Raw genomic sequence first — 13715 nt, 5'->3', positions numbered from 1 at the left:
TGAACTGCAGCATTCACCGCTTGGAGGTCCTGTACAAAACGCCATTCATCTGGCTGGCCAGCATCTTTAATCTTTTTAACAGGAAACAATGGAGTAAGCACAGGTGAATTTTCAAAAGGAACAATAACGCCTGTTTTCTGAAAAGATTGAAAAACAGGTTTAATCCCTTTAATTGCTTCAGGCTTAAAAGGGTATTGTTTTTTACATGGACAAAAGTCTGATTTAGGGGTGACAATTACTGGTTCACAGCCTTTTATCAACCCCACATCATATTTGCTCTTAGCCCAAAGATCATTGGGCACTTCAGCCAACATGGGTATCGAAGACAAATCTGTTTCAGATAAAAAACATGCTTCAAAATGTGATTCTGTGGTAGGAATTAAGTCCACAGTTCTTTGACAATGCATTGTACTCAAAAATGTTTTTTTGTATGCTGACAATCGTTCAGAAAACATCAAATTTGGATCAGCAGGTGAAACGGTCCACTCCATTTCTTTCTGACATGTAGCAACAAACTCTCCCACACCTTGTCACTGCCAGTGTGTACATTTGGCCAAGGAAATGTGAGGGCGAGTACCACAAACATTAAAAAAATCGAAGTGCTCTGGAGTGAGCGACACAGCCAATAAAGTAGGCGCACATATTTTTTCACTTCTTCTCATAGTCATTGTCAGGCCCCGAAGAAATGTGTGATGTGCAGTGCAAATCAGTAGGTTGCATGAAATCAGAAAGGGGTGAAACTAACGCTTTTGCTTCTTCCACTAGTTGTTGTGAAAAAGGAGAGCTGGGAAGTTTCCACTCATAAGCATATGTAAGTGCCGATGAATCAAACTGCACTGCTGTGAAAACTTTGTCAGGCTGTAACATAACCTTAACACCCTCTGGTGTAGAAGTTAAAATAATGCCTAATTTACACATGAGATCACAGCCCATCAGGTTAATGGGACACAACTCTGATAACAAAAATTAGTGTTTGAAGGAGAGCTCATCGGGAGTGACAACACGCAATGGGCATTGTCATTTTCTCCTTCACAACCTGGCCTGAGGCAGACATACAGTAAACGTGGTTTCCACTTAACTTTTGAGGACAATCAAACTCCCCTGACGTCACTACTGATGAACATAAGTTCCTATATTCTGAAAGAAATATCTTTGCTCTAGGACGGAAATAGCATGCAAAACTTTACTACGTGAATCACAGTCGGCAAGCGTTTCTTCACTACACAGAGCAGGAAAAATGTGTGAGTGTGTTTGTGCTATCACCCATCAGTGGAGGCTCCGCTGCCGCGTGACGTCCAGAACCTGCCTCCCACCCTCAGTCAGCCTTTTGCCCAATTTCATCACTTTTCAGCTGTGGACAGTCCTTCTTCCAGTGTCCAGTCTGGCCACAGTAAAAACAAATATTCGGATCATAGCTCTGGCGTGGCCCATTTCGACCTCCTCTCCCACACGTCCACGTCTTCAACTTCGGCCTCGTCCTCTGTTTACACCAACTGCGTAATACATGGTCATGGCTGCCAAATGCAGCTCCTTTTCACACTTGTCCCTTTTGGTTGTCTTACGCGTCTCAACTTGGTTATGAGCATGGCAAACATATCGGCGAACGTCAGCCAAACGAGGACCCTCACACCATCCCACGTAAATGTTCTTTACTTCAGTGGCGACATCTGGCATGAGGCCTTTAATTATTGCATTGCATGCAATACTCTCCCATGGTCCTGATTCATTACCCAAATCCCTTGGTCTCTGATGACCGCTGTGCTTGCTGACTTCCTCAAGGATGCGGTGTACAAAATCATCAGTCCCTTCACCGGGTTTCTGTTTGCAGGTGTAAATGTGGGACATATTGATTTTGGTTGGAAATTGAGTGGTGATGGCTTGACACAGTCTTTGGATGGCTGCTTCATATTGAGCGTTATCATTATGTCCTCGTTCACTGTTGGTAGGTCGCAAATCCAGTTGTAGCATACTGGCCTCTATTTTGCAGAGGTCGGTCGGTTTGAACTTTTTTGCCAATATGCGACGCAATTCAACCCCAGTCGGGCAGATTGTGCGCAGAAATCTCGCAACTCGTCAGCAAAATGGGGTCCAGAAATCTCTGGATCTGGTAAGCATTGTTATGCTTCCATGATGTCAGTCTCAGTCCAGGGTCGATAAACCAGTAATGGTCCAGTGGGAACTGCAACTTTAACCATAGGCATGGTTTGAATCTGGTTTTGTTTTTTCTCACGTTTAGATCTCTGAAGTCCAGATTGTGGGTAAAGGATTTTTGTCACTTGCGTTAAAAGTTCTTGGGCAGGTACGCTGGAGAACCAAACGTCTTCCTTTTCCTCATCATCAGACCTATGTAACTGATGTTGTGAGAATGATGGAATTTCTTCCAGAGGGAGGATGGAAGAAGTCCCTTCTTCCCGAGAGCCAGAGGCTTGTGGCAGGGCTGGCTGTTGTTGTTGCAGGGCAGGAGTCCAGGTCTGGATCCGGCACAGCTAATACTAAATTATTATCATCATTCCGTCATGGCATTTGTTTAACATTTTCCTTTCTTTCTCTTAATACACTTTATTTTTTCCAAAATTCTATACCTTTCTTACTTCTTATTTAAACTTAATTTTCTTTTTTTTGCTTCATCTCTTTCTCATATTTGCAAAACTTTTCTTCTAATTTTCTTATTTCTAACATACTAAAAGAACCTTCAGGTGGAAAACCTCTGGACCATATGTCTTTTTCATTTCATCATGCTTAGGTCCCCCGGTAGGGTCAAAAGTCTGAGACCTACTGTTTCCCATTCTCAGACTTGGAATGGGGAAATATATTCCTTCACTCAAAGGACGTCTCCAATGAGGACCTTAATCTGTACTCACACTTCTTCGGAGTACTTCACACTTCTTCGGACTGCTTCAAAAGTTTCACTTACTCATGAAATCTCTGTCTCACTGATGACACAACCGGGAAACACTCTTTTATTCAAATAAAAACTAAAAAGCAGTCCTATCGTCTCAGACTATCATATTTCAAAAATGATCCCAGCGCTGGTATTCAAGAAAGGACCTGCCAGTCCTCTCTCTCAGAAAAGGCCTTGGAGGTATGAGGCTGGAACAGCTACTTCAGTCCAGGCTGGCCATGCACTGCGATCCGGTCCAGAGACACCAGTCGAGGGATCCTGTTCGTGACGCCAAAATTGTGGTGGAAATTTAGTAACGCACAGAGTCAGTTATTTTCTTCTGAGGAGATAAGAGGCTTTAATAATAATATCTTGAAAGAGAGAACAACACAGTACAGAATACAGAGTTGCTCTGACCACTGAAGCAAAAACACACAGTTATATTGCCCGCTCATCACGTCATCTGTCTTTGGTTGATAGTTGATTGTTCTTCTAACTTTCCTCCCCAACCATCAGTTTAGGTTACCCAAAAGGAGTGTATTGCTCCATCACAAGTATGCTTCTTTCACATACAGGGTAATATGAAGAATTTTATGCCTGAAACCTATTTAGACATGCAAAAATATGAAGGACAAAGCAGTTTTAACTTGGTTTGAGTGAAGGAATTCATTTTATATCAAAATCCGGAATTGTGCATTATGGCAGCAGAATTGTAGTCTGAATACCTTTATGCCAAACAGATTTGCTTTGCCAAGGGAAGTTTTATAAATGTTTATTGTTTATGTTTACAATATATAAACTAGCAGAATAATTAATTCATCCTCCTGGTCCCTCCCACCCCGGAGAGGGCAGCCAGAGACTGGCTGCAATAGGCATCCCCGCTACCTGGGACCCAACACAGGGCAGGAGGGCCTGATGTCCACCAGGCTCGGGGCCTGCAGTCACCATATTCCGGGAGCTACTGTACCCCCAGAAGGAACCCATCCCGCCCCACCCCACTCAACCCAACCCCACCCCGGAGGACCTCTACAAAAACAAACAAACAACAACAAAAATCAAACAAACAAACAAACAAATCACCCGGTCACACCAGTCGCAGCAGCGAGACCCACCATCACCCAGGCCCCCCCCAACAGGGGAAAAGCACACCCCCACACAGACCCCCTCCCCCTCACCGCACGCCCCAACACCCTAAAAAAAATAACCACCTGCGGACACCTTGGAGTTCCCAGAGCAACAAGGCCGGCACCAGGATCTGCACCAACCCACGCATATTGTGGCATGTCCAGGGCAACCCAGACCCCCCAGGCACAGGCAGGGCCCCGCCCCGGGCGCAAGGCAGCGGCAAGCCACCAGGTCCAGGCCCAGCTCCACCACCCACGCCAGAGCGGCCCGGTCACCCGGTACAGAGCCAGCAGCCACCACCCCAAGGCCCCTAAGGGACCCCGCCCCACACCGCCAGACAGCCCCACCCGCAAGCCCCCAAAACTGCCCTCCAAGCCCGACACACAGTCCCCCCCAGCAATGACCAACCCGGTCCCCACGACCCGAGAGACCACCAGACGCCCGAAGCCACACAGCCCCCCCCAGCACACACCCAACCGCCCAGAGCGACGGGACAGCAACCCACCACCAACACTATGTGATCAAGCTAATCAGAGGGGACCAGAGAGAATTAAATTCAGCCAATTGATGTTTTGAGGAGGCAGACATTGTTTCCATGCTAATATAATCTAAAAGAAAATTTCTAAACTGGTTAATACACAGATTGTTCTTCGCTTTCCAGTTCATGAGAATAGTTTTCTTTGCTATACATAACACTGTGAGGATCATGTGTGCTAAGCTAAATTCCACGTTGATGTTGTCTAAGTCACCCAGTATGCACAGTGTGGGGCATGCAGGAATGCTACACTTTAGCCATGTTGATAGGTCCGCACAGACTTCAAGCCAGAACTTCTGGACAGGCGCACAAAACCACAAAGCGTGTGCATAATCATCAGGTGTGTTATCTGTGCAATGTGAGCAGATGTTTGAGTGTGTTAGACCCATCCTGAACATCCTTTGTCCTGTATAGTGTGTTCTATGAAGAATTTTGTATTGTATGAGCTGTAAATTAGGATTTTGAGTCATTCTGAAGGTGTTCAAACATATTTGTGGCCAGAAGCTATGACTAGAACTGATGGATAAATCTGCCTCCCATTTTGAGGACGGTAGAGACATTGTGTCATCTATCTTAGACAATAATTTATATATTTTTGATAGTAGTTTTGGGGTGCAGATGCTTAGAAATTCTGCTACCCTAATCGGGAGTTGTAAGTCTGGTTGGTGGAGGATATATTTCTTTGTTATTATAGACTTAAGTTGTTGATATTCTAGGAATTTATTGCTGCCTATCTCATGTTGTGATATGAGCTCATCAAATGAAATAAAATGTCCATTTTGGATTATATGTTCCAGATGTTTGATTCCTTTGATCTTCCACAGAGTAAAGTTTAGCATTTTTTTGTTTTGCAGGATGTCAGGATTGTTCCAGATGGGTGTAAGCTTACACGGGACAAGTGAAGACTTTGTTATTTTAAGAAATTCCCACCAGGCTGTCAGAGAGGTGCTGATGTTAATGCTTTTGAAACATTTGTGATTTTTTACGTTTTGACTAATAAGTGGCAGGTCAGAGATTTCCAGATTATCACACAATGCTTGTTCTATATTTATCCATGTTCATCTATTGGGCTAGGTTTAAACCATTTTGATATATACCGTAACCTATTGGCTAAGGAATAGTGCTGAAAATTAGGTAAATCTAATCCACCACTGTCCTTGGTCTTCTGTAGGGTTTTTAAACTAATACGTGGTGGTTTGTTTTTCCACGGAAATTTGGAGATGCATGAATCTAGTGACTTAAACCAAGTAGCAGGTTGGTTTTATGGGGATCATTGAGAACAAATAGTTAACTTTTGGTAGTATCATCATTTTAATGGTTGTAACTCTCCCCATAAGTGATATAGGTAAGGACTTCCAACGAGAGAGATTGTCCTCTACTGTCTTTAATAATTGCACATAAATTAGCTTTGTTAGCTCTGAGAGCCTGGAGGAAATGTTTATGCCTAAATATCTAATCTTTCCTGACTGTAAAGTGATCGCAGGTATATTCTGGACCCTACAGTTAATGGGCAGAACTGTGGTCTTAGACCAATTGATAGAGTAGTCAGAAAGTGCTGAGAATTTATTTATGAGTGTGATCGTGAGTGAGAGACGTCTGTGAGTTCTGAAGGAAAAGTAATACATCATCAGCATAAAGACTTATTTTATGCTCAATATTTTGGGGTTGGATGTCTTTAATATTTCTATCTTGTCTGATAGCAGCTGCTAAAGGTTTGATGAAAATAGCAAAAAGTGAGGGAGAAAGTGAGCAACCCTGTCTTGTACTTCTCTGCAGACTGAAGCTTGGAGAAGTTTGATCATTTGTCCTGACACTTGCATTTGGGGAGTCAGTTATTTTCTTGTGAGGAGATAAGAGACTTTAATAATAATATCTTGCAAGAGAGAACAACACAGTACAGAATACAGAGTTGCTCTGACCACTGAAGCAAAAACACACAGTTATATTGCCCGCTCATCACGTCATCTGTTTTTGGGTATAATTGATTGTTCTTCTAACTTTCCTCCCCAACCATCAGTTGAGGTTACCCAGACACACTCGTAAATACCAGCCTAACCCTGTCCCCCCTAAAGTGCAGCTATCTCATTATAACAAGCCCACCATTGTAAAGAGGAATTTAAGAAAACAGGGCAGGGTGGTACCTTGCAGCTCGGTCATTTGCAGGTTATACACAATAACACTCAATACAATGCATATAAGAATTATTTTCCATTACATTCCTCCCTTTTGATTATAATAATACCATTATATTAATCAACCCAAAAGAAACAAGGAAAATAATAACTTTATCTGTAAAACATCAGCCTGCATTTGCACACAACGTGAGTTTAAAATGCAGGCATCATAGTAATAAAGGGTCCAATGATAAACAATCAAAACATGAACAATTAAACATGATTATCTTCATCCCTCTCTAAGTCAGCGTCACTAGAGGAAAAATTTTGAAAGCAAGAAAGTTATTTGAGTCATTTGGTCTTTTTCACACTGTTGTTTAGATGGACTACATAAAATGATGTCATCCACATACTGCAAAAGAGCAGAGCCTGTGGTTGATTGAAGTTAATCCAGACTAGCTTTGAGGGCAGCATTGTAAATAGTGGGACTTTCACAGTACCCCTGGCATAACCGGGTAAAAGTCCAAGATCTCCCTTCAAACTAAAAAGCAAACCAAAATGGGCTATCAGGGTGCACTGGCGACAAGTCAACCACTGAGAAAAACTGTGCATCTGATGTAATTTGAGACAAAATAGTGTGTGGGTTGGGCACAGTAGGAGCATGTGGCTGAACTGCAGCATTCACCGCTTGGAGGTCCTGTACAAAACGCCATTCATCTGGCTGGCCAGCATCTTTAATCTTTTTAACAGGAAACAATGGAGTAAGCACAGGTGAATTTTCAAAAGGAACAATAACGCCTGTTTTCTGAAAAGATTGAAAAACAGGTTTAATCCCTTTAATTGCTTCAGGCTTAAAAGGGTATTGTTTTTTACATGGACAAAAGTCTGATTTAGGGGTGACAATTACTGGTTCACAGCCTTTTATCAACCCCACATCATATTTGCTCTTAGCCCAAAGATCATTGGGCACTTCAGCCAACATGGGTATCGAAGACAAATCTGTTTCAGATAAAAAACATGCTTCGAAATGTGATTCTGTGGTAGGAATTAAGTCCACAGTTCTTTGACAATGCATTGTACTCAAAAATGTTTTTTTGTATGCTGACAATCGTTCAGAAAACATCAAATTTGGATCAGCAGGTGAAACAGTCCACTCCATTTCTTTCTGACATGTAGCAACAAACTCTCCCACACCTTGTCACTGCCAGTGTGTACGTTTGGCCAAGGAAATGTGAGGGCGAGTACCACAAACATTAAAAAAATCGAAATGCTCTGGAGTGAGCGACACAGCCAATAAAGTAGGCGCACATATTTTTTCACTTCTTCTCATAGTCATTGTCAGGCCCCAAAGAAATGTGTGATGTGCAGTGCAAATCAGTAGGTTGCATGAAATCAGAAAGGGGTGAAACTAACGCTTTTGCTTCTTCCACTAGTTGTTGTGAAAAAGGAGAGCTGGGAAGTTTCCACTCATAAGCATATGTAAGTGCCGATGAATCAAACTGCACTGCTGTGAAAACTTTGTCAGGCTGTAACATAACCTTAACACCCTCTGGTGTAGAAGTTAAAATAATGCCTAATTTACACATGAGATCACAGCCCATCAGGTTAATGGGACACAACTCTGATAACAAAAATGAGTGTTTGAAGGAGAGCTCATCGGGAGTGAAAACACGCAATGGGCATTGTCATTTTCTCCTTCACAACCTGGCCTGATGCAGACATACAGTAAACGTGGTTTCCACTTAACTTTGGAGGACAATCAAACTCCCCTGACGTCACTACTGATGAACATAAGTTCCTATATTCTGAGAGAAATATCTTTGCTCTAGGACGGAAATAGCATGCAAAACTTTACTACGTGAATCACAGTCGGCAAGCATTGCTTCACTACACAGAGCAGGAAAAATGTGTGAGTGTGTTTGTGCTATCACCCATTAGTGGAGGCTCCGCTGCCGCGTGACGTCCAGAACCTGCCTCCCACCCTCAGTCAGCCTTTTGCCCAATTTCATCACTTTTTAGCTGTGGACAGTCCTTCTTCCAGTGTCCAGTCTGGCCACAGTAAAAACAAATATTCGGATCATAGCTCTGGCGTGGCTCCTCTCCCACACGTCCACGTCTTCGACTTCGGCCTCGTCCTCTGTTTACACCAACTGCGTAATACATGGTCATGGTTGCCACATGCAGCTCCTTTTCACACTTGTCCCTTTTGGTTGTCTTACGCGTCTCAACTTGGTTCTGAGCATGGCGAGCATATCGGCGAACGTCAGCCAAACGAGGACCCTCACACCATCCCACGTAAATGTTCTTTACTTCAGTGGCGACATCTATATAATATTGTCTGGGTCCCGTTAAAACATGTATTTTTCCCATCTAATTCCTTGTTTGCTTTAAAACAAGTATTCCCCATTTTCTATCCCTTCAGTAGCCAACCAGTTTGTATGGAGTACACTGGAGCAACTTGACTGATCAGTAAAACACTGCTTTTGTTGTCACCGCAAGGCTTCCCCCGTCGGTTGTTTCACTGAGACACTACTGAGTAACTACAACTCAACACAGTTTATACACATAACATTCATATACATACTAACAAACAAACAAACAATAATTTATCGCAATTTTCTCATCTCTGTTTGAACGTACACCCAGGTAAATATTCCTGTAGTCTTCTCATACCGACTATGGACCCATTCATTGTTTAACTTCACTGTTTTGCAAATCCTAATTGAATATTACACATTGACATTGAACTTTACTGGATAAGCAGGTCTTCATTGCATTCAGCAGCCTATATGTGAGCATCTATGTGTAAGCTGTTCTTCTTTGCATTTATCAGCAGCAAGCAATTCTTCACTGCACATGCATATGTAAATAGTAAAACAATTCCAATGTGTTAGCGAAACCTTCTATATCACAGTGGTTTCTAAGATCTATTTTAAGTTCTTTGCCATCAGTGAGATGACATAGTTTACAAAGTGTGTCAAATTATCACTGAAGATCTTTTCAGGAATTTCAAATCTAGAAATGAGTTATTTTACGCGTGATTTTGCTACTGAGAGTGCATCTGCTTGTGCACATGGAAATATTTCAGACCATTTGGTAAAAACCTCTGTTGTCACTGAGCAGAATCGTTTCCCTTAACATTAATTTAGTTCAATGAAATCTACACAATAATGAAATAATGAAATACAAACAAATATGTTGAAAAAGATACACTGGCTTAGGGAATTATCTTCGTTTTGGTCTTAGATTGCCCTGTGGAATGTATTTTGCACATATTTGACCTGCTAGACAAAACTTTATTCATTTATTTATTCTAAAAAAAAAAATTCAATAATTAGTAAAACCATATGCTGTAAAAACCTTGTTCATTATTGCTTCCATCCCTCCTGTTGAGACATGACATGGTCCGTGGCTCAATACTGCAGCATATTCAAACAAATTCTTTGGCAGTATGGTTTTCCTTCCGGTCATTCATACGAGTCTATTGTAGATGGCAATTGAATAACATCTAATAATGCTAAAATATTTGTAGTTTATACATTTAGCTGTGGATGTCAACATACCTGTTTTTCCAATGCTGTGTTAACACATGTACAGTTGAGAAGGCATACTGACTGTCAGTGTAAACGTTAACAACCTTTTTGTTATTTAATTTACAAGCTTCAGTTAAAGCTACCAATTCGACTGCTTGAACAGAGTAATTTTTTGGTAGTTGGTGTTTTAAGAAAACTTCAGTTTCTGTTACTACTGCAAATCCTGTAGCATTTGTGCCATCAGGGTTTTTTGCTTGACCTGTTGAATAAATATAGTTATTTCTGCATTTTCATAACGTATATCAGTTAAGTCTGGCCTGGGTAAAACACTGATGGTTATTTCTGACATGCAATCATGAGGCTTTCCATCTGTGGGGTAGGTAGCAGTGTGGATGGATTAAGTGTAGCACATCTCTCGACAACAAGGTGTGGCTGTGAAAGAAGAACTGTTATGTAGGAGAGATGTCTGGTAAAGATATTTTGTTAAGTAACCATATCACAGCCACTGCATGAGGTACCTTAAGTGTTAATGGGTGAAATAACACCATTATTGTTGATGCCTGCACTGCCAATGGCTTCTGGCCATTGATTCAAAAGTACGATCTCGTCCCTGTTTCCCCCTTTCAGTGGACACTTGCCCCTAATTACCGCAATTCAGCAGGGGGTCTTTCATTAGGAGTACTGCACCCCCCTGTGCACGGTTTCAGCTCCGACCCTGGAAAGCGGAAAAAACGTTGAGATCTGGTTTGCGGACCCAATTGTTGAGAAAAGTCTCTCAATGAGACTCAGAGTTGCTGGAGTCAGTTAATGCAAATGTTTAATCTTGCAGCAAGTTCAAGAATGTGTGTGTGAATGGGTGTATGTGTGCGAACGTGTGTGAGTTTGTGTATGTGAGAGTTTAATGAACCTGTTATCCACAGGCAGGTCTTAACTAGTATGGCACAGGTCCAGCCTGTCTCATCTTTTTTGGAAGGTCCAGCGCTCGGCCGTAACCCTTCTGTCTGTTTGGACTCTCACATACATTCGGTTAATCATAGAAAAACGAGAACAAAACTTTTTAGCCCCTTAAATTCATAAAACAGACATGGTGCAGTTATTTCCATTCTAGAAAATAAGAGTAATCACCACCATTCCTATAAATTCTGGATATTCTAACAATCTGAATCTTTTTTAAATGTTCGATGAAGCCCTTTGCTGTTCTGTTTAGAGACTCAGCTGATCATAAACCAAGTTTTGCTCTTGAACCAAGCTTCTAAACTCTTCACCTTTTTCATTTCTCAGTTAGTATTCACTTTAAAACTGATTAAAAGAAAAATTAAATGAATGCCTATCAACAAATGTGGGATCTAAACTCTAGTGCTTCCTCTAAAATAATTTCCTTTCTCAATTCAGAAATGTGTGTGTGTAAGTCACAACACCCGTGACACCAAAACGGCTTTCTTTTCTCTCTTTTCTCTACACTCTGCACTGTGAGCACACACACCAAATCAGAAAGGCTTTTTTCTCTCTTTTCTACATTATGGACTGTGGGGACACAAAACCGCTCACTCTCTTTTTTTTTTGATTGTGTGCCAGGGCGTTGTCTCACGTATTAGATTATGCTTAAGATACGAATGGGTTTATCAGTCACATCAGAATCCATACATACTGATCCTCCCGTAATAAAATGGTCGGATCTTATCAAACACACTTTGTTTCTTGTGACAAGTCAGCGAAACAGCGTATACACGTCAAGACACTGAATCAAGTTTGCCAAAAGAACTCATAAGTTTGGCAGTATTGCTCTGCCGTCAGCAATCATACACCCATTTTATTTTCATGAGACATGTGCAGGCACCTGTTCATCTACTGTTCTATCACTATGAATTAGTTTATCTATTATCAATAAGGATACTTCTACAACTACTATCAAAGTATGTCCGGACTTCTTATGTTGTCAGTTGCTATATATGAATAAGTGGGTTGCTACTGAAAAGCATTAAGCATGTCACACAGCCCAAACATATAACATTTCAGGACACTTACACAACACATTCAAATCAAACAGTCAGACAACATACAAGAACATATACCCCAGCCGGCATTGCTCCCTGCCTATTTTCCTACAACTAACTATGTGTGCGCACACCTTTATTCACAAACTCTTCAACTTATACTCTTTTACCGAAGCTGCTACAGCTCGATTGGCCAAATACCCTTAGATCCTATTTCGGTGAATTTGACATCTGCCTTGTATGTAACAGATTAGCGGTTTAGCAGTTTTAATTTAGTTTGAGTGAAGGAATTCATTTTATAGCAAAATCCGAAATCGTGAAGAACTCATGAAAGTAAGCTTATTCTCGGATTCCTGAAACTTTAGATTTGCTCTTTCTTTTACTGCAAAGTACAACGTTGAGCAGCACTAATGAGTTGTTTCTATTTTTGGCAGGCTTTACCTTTGCGGATGAAGCCCTTTCTGTCTGTGCAAAAGAAATCTTGTTACTGTGCAGAGTGACTTCTCTGAGTAGAGTCGCCTTACTTGTTGCGACTGTGCCGATGTTCGAAGCTGGAGTGCAAAGTTGTTGCTTGAATGGTGCTCGCTGGAGCGTGTGGTAGTGTAAAGTTATACCATTTAAAAGGGCTGAAGAGTGCTCAGTGCAGCGGGTGGGCGGAGGTGCAAAGTGACACTATGGCCATAAAAAGAACACCGCTACAAGTGCGCATTGTGCCAGGAAGGGCCCTCGGACGTGAACCAGTGGACAGTTATCGCTTCTCGGCCTTTTGGCTAAGATCAAGTGTAGTATCTGTTCTTATCAGTTTAATGTCTGATATGTCCTCTATGCGAGACTACATATTAAATGGATTTTTATCAATAGGAGTTGAAAAAGGAGCTTGCTCCGTTCACTCCAAGCATCGACCCGGTACTGCAGTGCCGCTGGGAACGGTGCGCTCTCCTCTGCTCTTGTGAAAAAGCAAACAGCGGTGCAGGATGGAAGTTTCAGGGAGCCTAAGATGAAACTTTCTTTTAATCTGCTGATAAAAGAGAGTGAATGCGAAGCAGACTTTAACACGGCTCTGGGAGCGAGCCGAGTGCGGGCTAACCGGGAGAATTGCTTGAAAGAAACGCGACACCGAATGAGCAGTCAGATCAAAGCCTCAATACGGTGTTCCCGTGTTGTTTGTGGCTGCCTTGTCTTTTGCACAGAGTAAAAGACAAGGCAGCCATCGAATAGGGCCCGATTGTTCCTACTTGGTCAGCCGAGGAGCAAGGGGGGGGAGCAAGCGTCTCAACCAAGCAAAGCTCACCATGGGGAAGGTGGCTATGCCAACTAGCCTGATGCCCTGCTCCCGCAGTGATGGATAATCATACACTGGTTTCTCTTCATAATGTACAAGTCTTTCGCCTTTTACTAAAGACTTCCGTGGAGAGCAGCACTAATGAATTGTTTCTATTTTTGGCAGGCTTTACCTTTGCGGGTGAAGCCCTTTCTGTCTGTGCAAAAGAAATCTTGTTACTGTGCAGAGTGACTTCTCTGAGTAGAGTCGCC

The 13715-nt window shown here is 42.1% G+C and overlaps 2 non-coding genes across 2 annotated transcripts; both read left to right on the top strand.

Moving 5' to 3' along the window:
• Positions 1-12932: 12932 nt before the first annotated feature.
• Positions 12933-13122, top strand: LOC140283475 (U2 spliceosomal RNA). The gene has a single exon (XR_011910088.1). It is a non-coding gene; the product is annotated as a U2 spliceosomal RNA (small nuclear RNA).
• Positions 13123-13533: 411 nt separating this feature from the next.
• On the top strand, positions 13534-13647 carry LOC140283522 (U5 spliceosomal RNA). The gene has a single exon (XR_011910120.1). It is a non-coding gene; the product is annotated as a U5 spliceosomal RNA (small nuclear RNA).
• The last annotated feature ends 68 nt before the right edge of the window (positions 13648-13715 follow it).

Source organism: Leuresthes tenuis, unplaced genomic scaffold (assembly GCF_036924035.1).
Source record: "Leuresthes tenuis unplaced genomic scaffold, fLeuTen1.0.hap1 SCAF_23, whole genome shotgun sequence".
Lineage (NCBI taxonomy): Eukaryota > Metazoa > Chordata > Actinopteri > Atheriniformes > Atherinopsidae > Leuresthes > Leuresthes tenuis.
This window is presented reverse-complemented; position numbering and strand designations above follow the sequence as displayed.